We start from the raw sequence: 14,966 nt of genomic DNA on the forward strand, positions 1-14,966 counted from the left end.
GTAGCAGGGACAAGAAGCAAAAAACTTTTTGAGTGGGCCACTATGGGTGATAGTGAATGGTACTACTCCTGTCTCCACCCCTTGGTTCCTGGACCCGTGAATCCTGGCTATTGTAGAAACAGAATCATATATTGGATGCTGGTTTATAGCATATACAGCCTCCTGGAGAACATTGCCCCAACCCTTCAAGGTATTGCCACCTAGCTGGTGCCGTATTTATGTTTTTAAGAGGCCATTCCATCGTTCTATCAAACCAGCTGCTTCAGGATGATGGGGAACATGGTAAGACCAGTGAATTCCATGAGCATAAGCCCACTGCCACACTTCATGTGCTGTGAAATGAGTCCCTTGATCCGAAGCAATGCTGTGTGGGATAACATGATGGTGGATAAGGCATTCTGTAAGTCCATGGATGGTAGTTTTAGCAGAAGTATTACATACAGGGAAGGTGAATCCATATCCAGAATAAGTATCTATTCCAGTAAGAACAAAACTCTGTCCTTTCCATGATGGAAGTAGTCTAATGTAATCAACTATCACAAACGTGTTATAATTTTTTCACCTATTTTTCTTCTTCTCTCCTCAACTTGCTAAATTTGCCTGCTAAAGATTATTCAGGAAGGGCTGACAAACTGGGAACTTGTGGGAAACAGTAAAAGCAAAGCCCCTGAGGGAGCAGGAGCTAACTGTTGTTGTTAGGTGCCGTCCAGCTGGTCCTGACTCATAGCGACCCTATGTACAACAGAACAAAACATTGCCCAGTCTTACTCCATCCTCACAGTCTTTGTTATGCTTGTGCCCATTGTCGCAGCCATTGTGTCAATCCATCTCATTGAGGACCTTCCCCTTTTTTGATGACCCTCTACTTTACCAAGTATGATATCCTTCTCCAGAGATTCATCTCTTCTGACAAAATGATCAAAATATAAGAGACAGATGCCATTCTAGCTTCTAAGGAGCAGACCAGCTATACTTCCTCCAAGACAGATTTATTTGATCTTCTAGCAATTCATAGTACATTCAATATTCTTTGCAGAACTGCAATTCAAATGCATCAGTTATTCTTTTGTCTTCCTTATTCATTGTCCAGCATTCACAAGGATATGAGGCTATGGAAAATACATGGCTTGGGTCAGGTGCACCTTAGTCTTCAAAGTGAGATCTTTGCTTTTTAACACTTTAAAGAGGTCTTTTGAGGCAGATTTTGTGAATGCAATACATCATTTCTTTTCTTGAGTGTTGCTTATCTGGGCCTTGTTTATTGATCTGAGTAAAATGAAATCTCTGACAATTTCAGTCTTTTCTTTTTTTTCAATTTTTTCTTGTAATTTGGCCTAAAATTTACATTTCACTCTCAACAGCTCATGCATATTTGGTTTCACAGCCCTGATTACAATCCTCAATTATAAAAAGCTCTCTTCCCCCTTCCTCCCCGTGACTACCCCTTCCCTGTGCCCATCTTATCTATGCATTCCTGTCTGCCCAGCTTTCCTTCTCTGTGAGTGCTGCCTTTCTGGTGTGTCATGGTTGATTAATCTAAGGGGTACCTCTCTCTGGGGTAGGTGTCCTACATATAAGTCTTCCTACTATTGAGCTGAGAGCTAATCATGGAATTGAGTCCATTTCCAGGCCCGAAGGATAACCCACGACAAGGGTCTCGAGGGTTCCACAAGTCTCTATCTGATCAGTAATTCTGGTCCTTTTTGTGTTTTTGAATTTTGTTCCACATTTTTCCTCCTACTCTATCCAGCATCTCCAATTTTGATCCACTTCCGAGTGGTTGGCATTGATAGCCAGGCACCATTTCTGGTTCTTCTGGTCTCAGGGTCATAAAAGCTAGGGGTCCTTGTGGTCCATCATCTCTTTGGATTAATTTTTTTCAAAAGACTATTTTTAGCCAAATCTTTGCTTGGTTTTGGCTATATTCCTGTTTGCCTACCCCCAGCTGATCTTCTCACCCGCCCACGCATTTACCCATTGCCGAATATTTGCTGCCAGTGGTAATGCAGTATCGTGCATGTAACAGTATTTGCCTCTGTTACTTTTTGTGCACATTTCCGTGTCTTCCCTTTCCCTGTTGTCACCGTGCTATTCACATACTCTTGCCATATTGCCCCTCCTCAGACACAAATCAACATGTGACCCCCAATTAGTCTGAAATTTTCCCTCCTCTTCCCTCTCATCCCTAATACCCAACAAAGTGAATTTCTTTCCCTGAATAAACCTTTCCTTGACTTTTTACAATAATGGACTCATACAATATTTGTCTTTCTGTGATTGACCTATTTCACTCAGGAAAATGACCTCCAAATTCATTCATGTTGTGAGTTAAGTCATGGATTATTCATTATTCTTTAATGTTGCATAGTGTTACATTGTGTGGATGTACCATAGTTTGGTTATCCATTCATCTGCTTATTTAGGCATTTAGGTTGTTTCCATCTCTTTGCTATAGTGAATTGTGCTGTGAGGAACATGGATGTGCGTACATCTATTTGTGTCCCAGACCACTCCTCTTTAGGATATATTCCTAGTATTGGATCAAATCGTATTTTTATTTACAATTTTTTTTTTAAGGAAACACCATACTTTTCTCCACAGTGGCTGTACCATTTTATACTCCCACCAGCAGTGTATGAGACTTTGAATCTCTCCAAACCCTCACCAGCATTTGTTATTTTCTGTCTTGTTGAACTTTTCTATTAGTGCTAGAGTGAGATTACATCTCATTGTTTAGATTTGCATCTCTCTAATAATGGCTAATGACTGGAGCATTTCTTCATGTTTTTGCGGGGTACCTATGTATCTTCTTTAGTGAAGTGTCTATTCATGTTTTTTCTCCTGTTTTGAATTGGGTTGTGTTCTGGTTACCTAGTGCCATTCTGACAGGAATATACCACAAATGTGATGGCCTTAACAAACAGGAGTTTATTCTCTCATAGTTTGGAGGCTTTAAGTCCAAGTTCAAAGTGCCAACCTCTAGGGGCTGTGTGAAAGCCCCTCGATCTTTGGCTGCAGCTCTGACTCTTGCTCCTGGCCCACTGAAGCTAGAGACATCTCTTCACTCAGGCAGCTACTGGTTGCTGAGGCTAACAAGCCCAAAGTCAACAAATAAAATGGCACAGTCCCGATGTTACCAAACCACACGGCAGGCCATGAATTCAAGTCCATTGTAAGTCCCAAGGTCGTCAGAGCATGGCAGGCTGCTGAACAATGACACAGCTACATGCAGGGTCCAAGCATGTCATAAGCTAGAGACCATTCCCCAAGGTTTCCCCTTAAATACAGGAAGCAGACCACATCCCTAGGGCAGCTACTCAGCTGCTAACACTAGATTCCACCATGAAGTTAATTAACAATCTCACCATGCGGAATAACTACATTCAGCTGCCCAGCCCCTCAGCCAGGCCTAGCCAAGTTGACACACAAACATAACTACCACAGTTCCACCTCTTGTCAACTTGGCACCTCTACAGATCTTCAATGGATGGCATCTGTACAGTTCTCTCTCACTGAGTGGCTCCAGTCCCCTAGTTCCTCTAAATGGCAACCTCACTCCCTTGGACTGGAGGGCCCTGTCCCTCTACTTCTTGGGCATGGCAGCCCTCCTCCCACACTCTTGACTCCACCCCACTGGCTCACATGAACAAGCAGCCCCACACTCCAGAACCAAGTGAGTGAAGATCTGGCTTTTGGAAACCTAGGGGACTGTGGTGGTTCCACCCCCAAAGGCCATGGTCCTACCCTTTCAGGCTGAGGCAGCTCTGCTTCCATTTCCTTGGTCTCTCTGCTTCTGCCAATTAATGCCCAAGGGCAACCCATTCTACCAGGAATCTTCCTGCCCCAAAGGACATTTAAATTTCTTTCTCCGTGGACCAGCCAAACTGCTACTCCATTTCAAGCCAGTCTCTTCCACCAATTAATGCCTGAAGGCAACTCACTCTGCCAGGCAGCCGCCTACCCAATGGCACCCACCTTTCTCCTCCATGAGCTGGTAAGCCTGTTGCTGTTCAATGCTGGTCTCTGGGCTCTGCTGCTGCCATATCTCACGCTGGTCTCTTGGCTCTGTTCCTACTGTCTGCCATGCTGTATGCCGGGGTCTCTCTGCCAGGGTCTCAGGTCAAGGATGCATTCCACTCCTGCTTCCACATGTTAGGTATCTGCCAGAGCAGCATCCCACTCCTGGTAACAAATGTGTTAGACTGGGTTCTCTAGAGAAGCAAAACCAGTAAAGCTTATACAGAGAGAGACAGAGAAATTTATCTTAGGAAAACGGCTCACACACATATAGAAGCTGGCAAGTCCCAAGTTCTTGGATCAAACATCAAACTGGAGGCCTTTTCCAACTCATGCAGCTGCAAGGGCTGAGGAGCTCAGGGTTGGAAGGCAGTATACTGGCTCATAGACAGTCATAGGCAGCACAACAGAATCCCAATCCACAGAAGAATGTTTCTTTTCCCAGGATGTCCATAAATATACTGGAAGCAGGCCACACCCTAGGGAAACTCCCTTTCAACAGATTGGCTGTTCAAAACATATACACCCGATCCCATAATGGGAATAACCCACAGAGCAATTGCTTAAACCGCACAAAATTGTCGTCCAGCCAAGTTGAAACACAGCTTCAAATGTCACAGGTTGTTTGTCTTTTTAGTGTTGAGGTGTTGAAGTTTTCTATAAATTTTAGAGGCAAGTCCCTTGTCATTTATGTCATAGCCAAATATTTTTCCCAATCTGTAGGTTCTCTTTTTATTCTTTTGGAGAAGTCTTTTGATGCACATAAGAATTTGATTTTTAAAAGGTCCTAGTCAGCTACTTTCTCTTCCACAGCTTGGACATTTTGGGTTATTCATGATAGTCTATTTAGGCCAAAAATTAGGGCCTCTCATTTTGCTCACATTTTAACTTTGATGAACTTTATGGTTTTGGGTTTTATGATTAAGTCTTTGATCCAACCTGAGTTCGTTTTTCTGTATGGGGTGAGGTATGGGTCTTGATTTCATTTTTCTGCAAGTGAATATCTAATTTTGCCAGCACCATTTGTTAAGGAGGGTATTTCTCCCCCCATTTGATGGGTTTTGGTCCTTTGTCAAAGATCAGCTGTCCATCAGCTGTTTCTGGGTCTATTTGTCTATATCAAATACTATATTATACCAATACCATGCTGTTTTGACTACTGTGGTTGTGTAGTAAGTTTGGAGATCCAGGAGTGTGAGACCTCCTACTTTGTTTTTCTTGTTCAACAGTGCTTTGCTTATCTGGGGTCTCTTTCCTTTCCTTATGATGTTACTGATTAGTTTCTCCATGTTCTTAAAGAATTTTGATGGAATCTGGATTGAGATTGCTTTGAATGTGTAGACTGTTTTGTGTAGTACTGATATTTTCAGAATATTCGGTCTTCCTATCCATGAACATGACATGCTCTTTCATTTATGTAGATCCTTTGTAGTTTCTTGTAGTAGTGTTTTGTAGTTTTCTTTGTATAAGTATTTTGTGTCCCTGGTAAGATTAATTCCTAAGTATTTTATCTTTTTTGGTAGCTATTGTAGATGATATTGTTTTCCTTATATCCTTTTCAGAGATCCCTTTGCTGATGTAGAGGAAGCCAACTGATTTTTGTATATCGACCTGGTATCCTGTCACATTGCTGAACCTTTCTCTTAGTTCCAGTAATTTTTTTTTTCTGAGTCTCTTGTGTTTTCTAGGTATAGGATAATGTCATCTGCAAACAGAGATAGGTTTACTTCTTCTCTTCCTATTTAGATATCTTTTATTTCTCTTTCTTGCCTATTGCCCTGGGTAGGACTTCCAATACAATGTTAACCAGAAGTAGTGATAGAGGGCATCCTTGTCTGGTTCCCGTTCACAAGGGGAATGCTTTGAGACTTCCTCCATTGACAATAATGCTGGCTGTTGGTTTTGTATATATGCCTTTTATTATGTTGAGGATTTTCCTTTCTGTTCCTATTTTGCTTAGAGTTTTGAACAGGAATGGATGTTGGATTTTATCAAATTTCTTTTCTGCATCAATTGATATGATCATATGGCTCTTTCCTTTTGTTTTATTTATGTGATAGGTTATACTGATTGTTTTTCTGATTTTGAGCTATCCTTCCATACCCTTCTGAATCCTGCTTGGTCATGTGCCTTATTTTTTTGATGTTGTTGGATTCATCTGGCTATGACTTTATTGAAGATTTTTGTGTCTATATTCATGAGACATACTTGTCTGTAGTTTTCATTTTAGTGGTGTCTTTATTTGGTTTTGGTATTAGTGTTATGCTTGCTCCAAAGAATGAATTTGGGAGTATTCTATCATTTTCTATTTTCTGGAATAATTTGAGTAGTATAAGTGTCAGCTCTTCTCTGAATGCTTGATAGAATTCTCCACTGAAGCTGTCTGGGACAGGACTTTTTTGTGTGGGAAATTTTTAAACTTTTTATGACCTGTTCAATTTCTTATTTTGTTATGGGTCTATTCAACTATTCTATTTCAGACTGGGCTAGTTTAGGGAGGTCTTGGGTTTCTATAAATTTGTCCATCTCTTCTAAGTTCTTGACTTTGTTGGAGTACAGGTGTTCATAATATTGTTATTATTTTTTTGTTTGTTTCATTTGATTCTGTTGTGATGTCACCATTTTCATTTAATATTTGTGTTATTTGCATCATCTGTTTTCTTTTGTTAAATTGGCCAGTGGTTTGTCAATTTTATTAATCTTTTTGAAGAACCAGCTTCTTGTCTTGATTTTCTCTATTGTTTTCTGCTTCATTTATTTCTGCTCTGATCTTTGTTATTTCCTTTCTTATGGATATTGTAAGTTTCTCTTTTTGGTCTTTTCCTAATTGTTGGAGTTGTTGAGTTAAAGTGTTGATTTTGATTTTTCTTTTGGATGTGTGCATTTATTACTATAAATTGACCTCTGAGTACTGCTTTCACAGGATTTTATAATTGTATTTCCATTCTTATTTATTTCTAGGATTTTTTTTTTTTTTTTAATTTCATCCTTTAGTGCCTAAGGCATATGACTGCTCACCAGAAGGTTGACAATTCAAACCTACCAGTCACTCCTCAGAAGGAAGACTGGAAAATCTACTTCCAAAGAGATACCTCCTCAGAAACCCAAGGAGGGGTCGCTATGGATTGGAATTGACTCAATGGTGGTAAGTTTTTATTGTTGTTATTTTATTTCTTCTGTTACCCAGTAATTTTTGAGCACTATATTCTTCAGTTTCCACATATCTGATTTTTTTCCCTTGGTCTTCCTATTATTGATTTTTAATTTTATAGCATTGTGATCTGAGAAGATGCTTTGTAATATTTCAATATTTTTAACCTTATTGAGGCTTGTTTCTTGGCATAACATCTGGTTTATTCTGGGGAATGATCATGTGCACTGGAGAAGAATATATATTTTGCTTTTGTTGGATGGAATGCTCTGTATATGTCTATGAGTTTAAGTTGGTTGATTGTGTGAAGTTGGTTGATTGTGTGTTGAGTACTTATATATCTTTGTTGAGTTTTTCTCTAGTTCTATTCTTCCTTGAAAGTAGTGTGTTAAAGTCTCCTACTTCTGTTGTTGAATTATTTATTTTTCTTTTCAATTCACTTAATGCTTGCTTTACGAATTTTGGAGCTCTTTCACTATGTGCATAGATATTTATTATGATAATGTCCCTTCGTCAATTGACCATTATAACATCCTATAATGTCCTTCACTGTCCCTTATGCTGGTTTTCACCTTGAATTCTATTTTGTCAGAAATTAATATTGCCATTCCTCTTTTTTTTTTTTTTTTTGTTTGTTTGTTTGTTTTTTGCCTTGAATTCTATTTTGTCAGAAATTAATATTGCCATTCCTCTTTTTTTTTTTTTTTTGGTTATAATTAGATTGATATATTTTTCCTACCACTTGATTTTTAATTAATTTTTATTGTTGTGTTTAAGATGGGTCTCTTGTAGGCAGCATATTGATAGGTCTTCTTTTCTTATCCAATCTGCCACTATCTCTCTCTCTCGACTAGTGCATTTGTTCTGTTCACATTGAGTGTAATTAATAATAGGTATAAATTTATTGCTGTCATTCTGTTATGTTTTCAGTTGTGTTGTTGGTGATTTCTTTGTTCCTAATATTTTTCTATGCTGAATTCATTTTGTTATCAAGTATTTTTTTCTCTGTTCTTCATTATTGTTAATTTTTGTTTAATATGCCCTTGTGATTTTCTTCTTTCTTAGTTTGATTAGAAGGATTGTTAACTTTCTTCATGGTTACTACAAAGAAATTCTTATCTCCTTAAGTCTGGAACAGTCTGTTCTATGAAGATATTGTCCTGTCTTCCTCTCCATTTTGAAGTTTTATAATTGAAACTTTTATTCCCTCTGTTTACATTGTTGCTGATGTTGTTTGCTGATTCACTCCCCTATTTCTCTATTTGCATTCTTTTTCTGGTTTTGTTTCTAGGTGGTGGCATCAAGTGTCTTAATTTTAATTGATTTTGTGGGTTTTCTATTGTAAGGACTCCTTTTTACATTTCTTGTAAGTTTGGTCTGTTTTTCGTAAATCCCCTTAATTGCTGTTTGTCTGGAAATGCACTGATTTTACCCTCATAGTTGATGGACTGTTTGTCTGGATATGCAGTTCTAGGTTGGCAATCCTTTCCCTTCAAGGTTTTGTACATGCCCTCCCATTGCCTTCTTGCCTGCATGGTTTTGGCTGAGAAATTGGAAATTAGCCTTATTGATAGCACACTGTAGGTAACATTTCTTTTTTCCTGAGCTGCCCCAAGATTCTTTATTTGTCTTTGGTTTATAAAGTTTGATTATGATATGTCTTGGTGACTTTCTTTTAGGCTCTACCCTGTATGGGGTTTATTGAGTTTCTTGGATGGATATCCTTTCTTCTGTCATGATAAGGGGAAATTTTCTGTTAACAGGTCTTCAACAATTCTTTCTCTCTCTCTCTTTTTTTTTTTCTTGGCCTCCTCTTGTTCCGGGTTTCCAATCAGATGTATGTTATTTCTTTCCATGTCATCCCATCTAACTCTCAGGGTTCCTTCATTTCTCTTAAATCTTTGTTCTGCTTTTTCCTCATATAAGCTGGCATCAAGGCGTTTGTCCTCTAGGTGGGAAATGGATTCTTCCGTCAGTTCTAGTTTACTCTTTTGTCCTTCCAATGTGTTATCTATCTCTGTAATTTTAGTGATCATCTTCTGGATTTCTAATTGCTGTTTTTATATGATTTCTAATTGTGTATTTATTTATTAGTTTGCTGTTGAATTGTTTTCCTGAATTCTTCAGTAGTATTGTCTATCTTCTCATTGCTTCTGTTTACAGTTTCCTTGAGCTCTTGGAGATTCCTATACATATCTTTTGAATTCCTTATCAGATAGTTCTATTGCTTGTTCCTTCTCAGGTATATTTCCTAATTATTGTATTTGGACACTTGTTTCTACTATATTGTCCTTTTTTTTTTTTTAAAAGTTTTCTGTTGTTTCCTAGATAATTTGAAGCTGTTGTCTTTATTTGTTAGTTATGTACTTATTTGTTTCACCCTGGCTTTATGTTTTACTTTGTTTAAATATATGTGGAAGTGTGAGCAGGTGTACTTCTCTGGTTACTAACTTGTCTGTACTGGGTTGCTCTCCAGCTTTCTCTGTGTTACTGGAAGCACTGGTGGGGATGTGGGTGCAGTTCTCTGTTCATTGTGAAGGGGATTCGCAGTTGGGATGAGCAGGTGTTGTCTACTATCTATCGTTGATCCTATGGTGCAGGTGCTATTGCTGTTACTTGTCTGTTGGGTGAGGTGGTTGGTGTAATAGTTATGGCTGACTAGTGGAGAGTTAATATGTTCCCATCATTGGATGAGGCAGGGAGTAATAATAATAATAAAAGGCCCAAAAGAAGGAGAGATGAAAAGATAGAACAAAATAGATAAAAAAAGAAGTAGGGAAAAAGGAAAAAGAATACAATGAAAAGAGAGGAAACAAAAGAAAGGCAGATGAAAGCAAGGGAGATTTTGCCAAAATGAAAGAAGATAAGGAGGCAATGGGGCCAGTAATCAGATATAAAGGAAGAAAAATTGAGCAAGAGGAGGAGAGTAGAAAAAATGAAGGTAAAAGAAAGTATTTGAGGAGAGGTTCCTCCAGTTATGTTTATCCAGGGGCCCTGGATGCTGGCCACTGTGGCAGAATCTGCTTGCTCACCAGAAGGCCTGTGGAGGAGTAAGGAGGCTGATGCATGAAATGACCCTCAGGGGAGAGAGCCAAAGCCCATTTTCTGTGCTTTTTGTTGTTGTCATTATGTGCCATCTGGTGGGACCCAAATCATAGCGACCCCTCCTTGGGTTTCCAAGGCAGTATCACTATGGAAGTAGATTGCCTTCAGGCAGTGATGCAGGTGTGGAGGACAGCCTCTGGCCCTGGTTCTGTTTGAAGCAGTCTTCTGCTGATGGCTTTCAGGGGTCAGTCAAAACCCTGCAGTTCCAACCCAACAGCAGAATAAAGTACTGCCCTCCTCTGCATGTATCTACAAGTCAAAGCATCCCAAGCTTCAATTCCACTGTGTGCTAAAAAGGATTACTAAGATTTGCACTCAAGACCAATGTCATGTGCCCGATTTGGGCTTCTGTTTATTCAGAGACAGTTTCTCACCCATTTCACCCAATCCCAGGCTCCATGGCAGCTTAAGCTTAAGGGGGTCCTGCTCCACTTCCCAGCAAATCTTCACCCTACTCACTAGTTTAACTCACTTTGAAATACTCCCAGTGTGACTATTCTGTGTCTTTAACACCTGTGGTTCCATGATTTTTTTTTTTTCCCTTTCTCCTCCTCAACCTCCTTTGTATTTTTAATGGTTTCTCTTTGGCTTTGTCAACGGATTTTTTTATTATTATTATTTATTTTTCCCAGTTACTTAACCTGCTCCCTTTGCTGTCTTAGCTGCTCATAACTCCAGTGTCATTGTTTGTGTGTTTTACTGAGTTTCTCAAAATCTCTATTGATAGAGGAATTAAGCATGTAGTCAATTAGTAGGAGGCCATCTTCTGCTCCTTGAACTGCAATCTTTTCTCCATTTATCATTATGTTGCTTATTGGTCCAGCTATGAGATTTTTGTTTTCTTTATGTTAGTGTGCAATCCATACTGAAGGATTTGATCTTCATCGGCAAGGACTTCAAGTTTTCTTCATTTTCAGCAAAGTTGTGTCATATTTGCATACTGTAGGTTGTTAATGAGTTTTCCTTCAATTCTGATGTTGTATTCTTCTTAATATTTTCTAGCTTCTTGGATTATTTGCTTAGCATAAATATTGAATAAGTATGGTGAAATAATACAACTCTGACACACCCTTTCCTGATTGTAAACTATGCAGGATCCCCTTGTTCTGTTCAAAGGACAGCCTCTTGGTCTAAGTACAGTTTTCTAATGGACACAATTAGATATTCTAGAATTCCTATTTTTCACACCATTGATCATAATTTGTTATGATCCACACAGTTGAATGCCTTTGTATTATCAAACTTTCAGCCAAGTTCCATATTACATCAGTAATGATACCTCTTTCCACCCCTCTTCTGAAGCTCGCTTGAATTTCTGGCTATTCCCTGTCAATGTACTGCTGCAACCATGTTTGAATTATGTTCAGCAAAATTTTACTTGCATATGATATATTTATATTTATTCTTTGAAAGTTTTTTGTATATTATGATATGTTTTGATAATTTCTGCATTCTGTTGGATCACATTTCTTTGAAATGAGGATAATTATAAATCTCTTCCATCAGGTTAGCAAAATTAAATTGACATAAATGAGCGAGTGCCTCTGGCGCTACACTCATTTGTTGAAATATCTCAATGGATATCCCTTCAATTCCCGGAGCCTGGTTTTTCACCAATTCCTTCAGTGCAGTTTGGACATTTGATACCACTGGTTCTTGATCATATGCTACCTTCTGAAATGGTTGAACATTGGCCATTCTTTTGGGTACAGTGGCTCTGTGACTTCCTTCCAACTACTTTAGATACTTTCTGCATTGTTCAATATTTTCCCCATCCTGCAATATCACCACGTGGGGCTTTTTTTTTCTTCATTTCTTTCAGTTGAGAAACACTAAGCTTGCTCATGCCCTTTGATTTTCCAATTTCATATCTTTGGACATTTTGTTCTAATAGTTTACTCTGTCCTTTTTAGCTGCCCTTTGAAATCTTCTGTGCAATTCTTTTACTTCCTAATTTCTTTCATTCACTTTAGCTACTGTCCTTTCAAGAGCAAGTTTCAGAGTCTCTTTTGGCATCTATTTTGGTCTTTTCCTTCTTGTCTTTTTAATGATTTTTTGCTTTCTTCTTATATTATATTCTTGATTTCATCCCACAACTCATCTTGTATTTGGTCATTGGTATTTCATGCATTAGATCAATTCTTCAGATGGACTGTAAATTCTGGTGGGTTTTACTTTAGGTTGTATTTTTGCTCTCATAGACTTGTTTTTTCTTTAGCTTCAAATTAAACTTTCATATGATCAATGGATGACCTATACCAGAGTCTGCCCCTGGCCTTGTTCTGACTGATGATACTGAGCTTTCCCATAATGCCTTCCCACAAACTCTCAAACTCACTTCTTTCAAGTGGGATCTGACTCATAGCAACCCGTCCTTGGGTTCCAAGGAGGTATCACCATGGGAGTAGATTGTCCAACCTTCCTTCCAAGGAGTGGCTAGTGGGTTTGAACTGCCAGCCTTTTGGTTAGCACTATGCCACCAGAGCTCCCATAGATGTAGTCAATTTGATTACTGTGTGAATAGTCTTATGAGGTCCACATGTATATTCACTGTTTATGTTGTTTCAAAAAGATATTTACAATGAATAAGCCTTTGGTCATGTAAAATTCTATCATGGGATCTCTTTTGTCCTTTCTATTACCAAGGCCATATTTTCCAACTATCATTGCTTCCAACTATTATCCAAATTCTAATCACTAGTAATTATTGGTACATCTTTACTATATGTTTGGTCAATTGCACACTGCAGAATTTGGTACAAATTTTCAATTTCTTCATCTTTGGTTTTAGCGATTGTGTGTAAATTTGAATAATAGTGGTATTAACTGATTTTACTTGTAGATCCATGGATATCTTGCTACCACTGACAGCATTGTGCTTCAGGATTGACCTTGAAATGTTCTTTTAGACAATAAATGCTATGTCATTCATTTTTAATTTGACATTTCCAGCATAATAGACCATATGATTGCCTCATTCAAAATGCCCAATACTCATCTATTTCAGCTTACTAATGCTAATACTCAATCTGTCAGTTTGTCATATTGTTGTGGCTTGAAAATTTCTGTGATGTTGGAAGCTATGCCACCCCGATTTCAAATTCTGGTAGGATAAAACATGATAGACAAGTTTCAGTGGAGTTTCCAGACTTAGAAAGAAGGATGTGGCTAGGTCAACTTCAGAAAATAAAAATTGACCTCTGAAAACTCTATGTATAGCAGGAAAACATTTTCTGATAAGTGCTGAAAAATGATCCCCTCAAGTTGGAAGCATTCAAAATAAAAGTAGGGAAGATCTGCCTCCTCAAAGCAGCCAACCTTAATGGTGTGGATGGAGTAAAGCTTTCTGGACCGTTATGTGCTGTTGTGGCATGACTCAAAATGAGAAGAAATAGCTGCAAACGTTCATTAATAATTGGAATGTGGACTGTATGGAGCTAACTAGTACCACAAAAACATAAAGAGTAAAACCTGAGGCAAATATGGAAAGAGAATAAAATTTTCTGAATTTGCATGGTGGACTGTAGGAGGTCACGGGTTTTTTTATTTTTATTTATTTTTTTTCCTAGCCTTGTCTATGCAGGGCGTGATTATTCTTTTGCTTCCTAGCTCTATTCTTTTCTGTCCTGTCCTGTGACCCTGAGGTAGAACTTCATGCAGGTAGCTCCCAAACTCATTTTTTTCTTGATCCCTTAAATTTTTTTTTTTTTTTTTTGGTTTGTTAAAGGGACCAGGTTTGCTGGTCTGATAGAGCCTGATGGGACCCTTAAAACTGTGGCCCCTAGCCTGCCCATCAGGTTTGGAATTGAACCCACTCCTGTGATTTCTGGCCAAAGAAAAGACAGGCATATGAGTTGAACATTTACATTAGGTAGATGCACTCCTTGGAAAGATCAATCATGGGAGAGTAGAAGAGCTGTGTATGCAGAAGGAAACAGCTCAGGAGGCAGCAGTTCATGGGCTGGAAGGACACAGGGAAGAGGTAACTATGGGGAGGAAGTAGGAAGAGAGCTATTGCATTGTTGGAAATTGCAGTCAATGTCAAGACAAAGTGTATATGAACTGCTGTATGGAAAATGAATTTTCTCTGTAAACCTTCACCCAAATCATTGTAATTTTTTTTAATCTTTTTGTTGTGATCTGGGTGAAACTTTACAGAGCAAATTTGTTTTCCATTCAATATTTCATACACATTTTGTTTTGTAACATTGATTACAATCCCCACAGTGTACCAGCTCTCTTACCACTTCTTCCCTGTGGTTACTTTTTCCCTGTGGTTACATTTTCCTTCTGTCCTTCTTTCCTTTGCAGTCCTGCCTTCTGAGGCTTCTCCCTTTGCAAACACTGCCCTTCTGATCTCCTATGGTTGCTTGTTCCAAGGCGTGCACTTCCCTTGTGTAATTGTTCTCCTGTCTATTGTTTAGCTAAAAGTTAATCCATGGAGGGAGCTCAATTCTTGGCTGGAATTGTGACTAGAGACCATAGTCTCTAGGGTTTTACCAGTCTTTATGAGACCAATAAGTCTGGTCATTTTTATGATTTTGAATTTTGTTCCACATTTTTCTCCTACTCTATTCAGGATCTCCAATTTTGATCTTTTTCTGAGTGATTGGCAGTGGTATCCAGGCATCATCTAGCTCTTCTGGTCTCAGGGTCCTATAGGCTGAGGTTCCCATGGTCCACTAGTCCCTTG

The sequence above is a fragment of the Orycteropus afer genome, unplaced genomic scaffold (genome assembly GCF_000298275.1).
Source record: "Orycteropus afer afer isolate SDZICR_OR568_19922 unplaced genomic scaffold, OryAfe1.0 scaffold00051, whole genome shotgun sequence".
Lineage (NCBI taxonomy): Eukaryota > Metazoa > Chordata > Mammalia > Tubulidentata > Orycteropodidae > Orycteropus > Orycteropus afer.